Source organism: Chrysemys picta, unplaced genomic scaffold (genome assembly GCF_011386835.1).
Source record: "Chrysemys picta bellii isolate R12L10 unplaced genomic scaffold, ASM1138683v2 scaf759, whole genome shotgun sequence".
NCBI lineage: Eukaryota > Metazoa > Chordata > Testudines > Emydidae > Chrysemys > Chrysemys picta.
The window spans coordinates 12,501-17,500 of record NW_027053466.1 but is presented as its reverse complement, the minus strand read 5'-3'; the positions used below and the strand labels follow the sequence as shown (position 1 = coordinate 17,500).

The following is a 5,000-nucleotide window of genomic DNA, read 5'->3' as shown; positions in this document are numbered from 1 at the left end:
ACCAGGTCAACCCGCTGAATCTACTGGGTTGACCTGGCGGCCGGTTTGCTTTCCGGCCACCAGGTCAACCCATTGGATTCGACGGGTTGACCTGGCGACCGGTTTGCTTTCCGGCCACCAGGTCAACCCATTGGATTCGACGGGTTGACCTGGTGGCCGGTTTGCTTTCCGGACCGGATGTCACCCCACTCCCAGGGCAGCGCGGCAGTGGTGCTGAGGACCGCAGAGGGGGGGCTTAATAGTCGAGAGGGAGCAGGTCCGGGGGAGGCTTAATAGTCGTCCCCCGAGGACTCCGGGGGCCAGGCTTAATAGTCGTCCCCCCCCCCCCCCCCCCGGGCGCTCCAGGGGGGAAAGCTTAATAGTCCTCCCCCGAGGACTCCGGGGGCAGGCTTAACAGTCGTCCGCCCCGGGCGCTCCAGCGGGAAAGCTTAATAGTCCTCCCCTGACAGTGTGTGTGTGTGTGGGAGGGAGGCTTAGCAGTCTTGCCCCGGGTGGTCCGGTGGGGGAGGCTTAGCAGTCATCCCCCGAGGACTCCGGGGGCAGGCTTAATAGTGGTTCCAGGGGAGGCTTAATAGTCTTCCCCCGGGCAGTCCGGGAGAGGCTTAATCGTCATCCCCCGACAGTGTGTGTGTGTGTGTGTGGGGGGGAGGCTTAGCAGTCTTCCCCCAGGCTGGGTGGGGGCCTGGCGGGAGGCGTCGCAGTCTTCCCCCGGGCGGTCCGGTGGGGGAGGCTTAGCAGTCGTCCCCAGGGCGGTCCGGGGGTGGGGTGGGGTGGGGGGCCTCACAGTCGTCCCTCGGAGAGCCGGGTCGGCGGCAGTGGTGGGTTTACGTCCAGCCTCCGGAGGGTGCACGTCCTCGGAGGCGATGCAGGCGCCGCAGAGAGGCAGCCTCCGAGGCAGGGAGCGGAGCACCGAGGCTGGGGAGAGGGGAGCAGGAGCCGGGGGCTGGGGGTGGGGGTGGGGGGCGTTCAGGACAACCGGTCAAGCCCCGGGAAGCAGCTGTCAAATGTTCCAAGTCCCCACTCGGCCACCAGGTCCACCCCAGTCTAGCAATGGGGTTGACCTGGCTGACGGCCGGTTAGTATCAAGGTAAACTCACCGTCGTCCACAGGAGGGCAGCTCTCAGGCCGGCCGGCTGCGGCTGACTCTGGGGCGGCGCCCGGTCCCGGCAGCGAGGGGCGGGGGGCGCGGAGCGAGACGGGGCTAACCGGGGGGGGGGGGCGCCTCCTGCGACTTTGGGGGCCGCGGGTCGTCAGTGGCGTGCAGGCCGGGCCTCTCCCGGGGGATTCGGGGGGGCGGTCCTGCGGGCCGGGCGCAGGGGGCTCGGGCGAGCCCGGGCCGGTCCGCCCCGGGGCCGGGGTCTCCGCCTGCGGCTCAGGGGGGCGCGGGTCGTCGGGGGAGGAAGCCCGGGGGAGCTGCACACCGGCCCGCCAGGCCAGGCCTGGCCTGGATGGCCGCGGGGGGATTCGGGGCGGTCCCGCGGGCCGGGGGCCGGGCGCAGGGGAGGCGGGGGGTCCGAGCGAGTCCGTCCCGGGCCCGGGGCCTCCCCCTGCGGCTTTGGGGTCCGTGGGTCCCCGCTGGCGGAAGCCACTGGGAGCTGGACACCCGCCGTCCGTCCCGCCTGGCCAGGCCTGGCCTGGGTGGCCGCGGGGGGATTCGGGGCGGTCCCGCGGGCCGGCGGCCGGGCGCAGGGGAGGCGGGGGGTCCGAGCGAGTCGGTCCCGGGCCTGGGGTCTCCCCCTGCGGCTTTGGGGTCCGTGGGTCCCCGCTGGAGGAAGCCGCTGGGCGCTGGACACCCGCCGTCCGTCCCGCCTGGCCAGGCCTGGCCTGGGTGGCCGCGGGGGGATTCGGGGCGGTCCCGCGGGCCGGCGGCCGGGCGCAGGGGGTCCGAGCGAGTCCGTCCCAGGCCCGGGGCCTCCCCCTGCGGCTTTGGGGTCCGTGGGTCCCCGCTGGAGGAAGCCGCTGGGCGCTGGACACCCGCCGTCCGTCCCGCCTGGCCAGGCCTGGCCTGGGTGGCCGCGGGGGGGGATTCGGGGCGGACCTGCGGGCCGGCGGCCGGGAGGGTCCGGGCCAGTCCGCCCCATGCCCGGCGTCTCCCCCAGCGGCTTCGGTGGCCCCGGGGGGGGTCCTCCGCGGAGGAAGCCGGGTGGGTGGGGAGCCGGACCCCAGGCGCCCAGACCCGTGACCTGCGGCCGCGACCTCCGACTCGGCAGGAGCGACGAGGGGCTTTCCGGCCCGTCCCCCCCTCTCCTTCCCCCCCAGAAAAGGAGAGAGAGCTGACTCGGACCGGGAAAAGCTGCCTACGGCACCTGGGATTCCCAGGCGGTCACCCATCCAAGTACTAGCCAGGCCCGGGACGGTTTACCTTCCGAGATCGGACGGGATCGGGGGCGTTCGGTCCGGTATGGCCGTAGGCACCCGGCCCCGCGCCTCCTCGCCCGCTTTCCCCTGCCGACGCCCGGGCCTGCCGCACGGTGAGCCCCGGTCGGACTGCCCCCCCCCCTGCGGCAGGGCCCCCGTCTCTCGCGGGCCCGGTCCTTTTTTCCTTTTCGAGCTCCGGGGCCCGGGCTGGCCGCCAGAGCCCCTCCGCCCGCCCTCCCCGGCGTCGGGGAAAATACTGTCCCGGACTTCCAGTGCGCCCGATCCTGTCAGCCGGGGGGTGGGGAGGGGCAGTCCCTCGCTGCGGCCGGGGAGGGTGAGCCCAGGGCGGCTTGCCTGCCGTGCGAGGCCCCTCTCGGCCACCAGGTCAACCCCGAGTCGAAAGGGCTGAAAAATTTTCAGAGTCCCCTCCCGGGCACCAGGTCAACCCGTGGAATCGGACGGGTTCACCTGCTGGCCGGTTCGCTTCCCGGCCACCAGGTCAACCCCTAGGTTGCCGACCGGCCTACCCAGTGGCCGGTTTGCTTTCCGGCCACCAGGTCAACCCCTAGGGGTTTTAACGGGGGCACGCCCGGTGGCCTCTTTCCCGTCCGGTCACCAGGTCAACCCGGATCTCCCTCCTTCCCTGGGCGTCCCCTCCTCGGAGGCGTCAGGTTCCATTTCCCCCCCCCCCCAGACTTCCAGGGGCCCGATCCAGTCGGCCGGGAGGCAGTCCCTCGCTGCGGCCGGGGAGGGTGAGCCCAGGGCGGCCTGGTCCATGTCTCTAGTGGGCCCGATCCTTTTTTTTTTTTTCGAGCTCCGGGGCCAGGCCCGCCCGGGCAGCCCTCCTCGGAGGCGTGGGGCGATTCCCCCCCCCCCCAGACTTCCAGGGGCCCGATCCTGTCGGCCGGGAGGCAGTCCCTCGCTGCGGCCGGGGAGGGTCAGCCCAGGGCGGCTTGCCTGCCGTGCGAGTCCCCTCTCGGCCACCAGGTCAACCGCGAGTCGAAAGGGCTGAAAAATTTTCAGAGTCCCCTCCCGGGCACCAGGTCAACCCGTGGAATCGAACGGGTTCACCTGCTGGCCGGTTCGCTTCCCGGCCACCAGGTCAACCCGTGGAATCGGACGGGTTCACCGGCTGGCCGGTTCGCTTTCCGGCCACCAGGTCAACCCCTAGGTTTTAAGGGGGGGACGCCCGGTGGCCTCTTTCCCGTCCGGTCACCAGGTCAACCCGGATCTCCCTCCTTCCCTGGGCGCCCCCTCCTCGGAGGCGTCAGGTTCCATTCTTTTTTCCAGACTTCCAGGGGCCCGATCCAGTCGGCCGGGTGGCAGTCCCTCGCTGCGGCCGGGGAGGGTGAGCCCAGGGCGGCTTGCCTGCCGTGCGAGTCCCCTCTCGGCCACCAGGTCAACCCCGAGTCGAAAGGGCTGAAAAATTTTCAGAGTCCCCTCCCGGGCACCAGGTCAACCCGTGGAATCGAACGGGTTCACCTGCTGGCCGGTTCGCTTCCCGGCCACCAGGTCAACCCGTGGAATCGGACGGGTTCACCGGCTGGCCGGTTCGCTTTCCGGCCACCAGGTCAACCCCTAGGTTTTAAGGGGGGGGGGACGCCCGGTGGCCTCTTTCCCGTCCGGTCAGCAGGTCAACCCGGATCTCCCTCCTTCCCTGGGTGCCCCCTCCTCGGAGGCGTCAGGTTCCATTCTTTTTTCCAGACTTCCAGGGGCCCGATCCAGTCGGCCGGGTGGCAGTCCCTCGCTGCGGCCGGGGAGGGTGAGCCCAGGGCGGCTTGCCTGCCGTGCGAGTCCCCTCTCGGCCACCAGGTCAACCCCGAGTCGAAAGGGCTGAAAAATTTTCAGAGTCCCCTCCCGGGCACCAGGTCAACCCGTGGAATCGAACGGGTTCACCTGCTGGCCGGTTCGCTTCCCGGGCACCAGGTCAACCCGTGGAATCGAACGGGTTCACCTGCTGGCCGGTTCGCTTCCCGGGCACCAGGTCAACCCGTGGAATCGAACGGGTTCACCTGCTGGCCGGTTCGCTTCCCGGGCACCAGGTCAACCCGTGGAATCGAACGGGTTCACCTGCTGGCCGGTTCGCTTTCCGGCCACCAGGTCAACCCCTAGGTTTTAAGGGGGGGGGGACGCCCGGTGGCCTCTTTCCCGTCCGGTCAGCAGGTCAACCCGGATCTCCCTCCTTCCCTGGGCGCCCCCTCCTCGGAGGCGTCAGGTTCCATTCTTTTTTCCAGACTTCCAGGGGCCCGATCCAGTCGACCGGGAGGCAGTCCCTCGCTGCGGCCGGGGAGGGTGAGCCCAGGGCGGCTTGCCTGCCGTGCGAGTCCCCTCTCGGCCACCAGGTCAACCCCGAGTCGAAAGGGCTGAAAAATTTTCAGAGTCCCCTCCCGGGCACCAGGTCAACCCGTGGAATCGAACGGGTTCACCTGCTGGCCGGTTCGCTTCCCGGGCACCAGGTCAACCCGTGGAATCGAACGGGTTCACCTGCTGGCCGGTTCGCTTCCCGGGCACCAGGTCAACCCGTGGAATCGAACGGGTTCACCTGCTGGCCGGTTCGCTTTCCGGCCACCAGGTCAACCCCTAGGTTTTAAGGGGGGGGACGCCCGGTGGCCTCTTTCCCGTCCGGTCAGCAGGTCAACCCG

The 5,000-nt window shown here is 70.5% G+C and overlaps 1 non-coding gene across 1 annotated transcript; it reads right to left on the bottom strand.

Annotated features, from left to right (window-relative positions):
* Positions 1-2,294: 2,294 nt before the first annotated feature.
* LOC135979294 (5S ribosomal RNA) lies at positions 2,295-2,413 on the bottom strand. The gene has a single exon (XR_010596624.1). It is a non-coding gene; the product is annotated as a 5S ribosomal RNA (ribosomal RNA).
* Between the last annotated feature and the right edge of the window lie 2,587 nt (positions 2,414-5,000).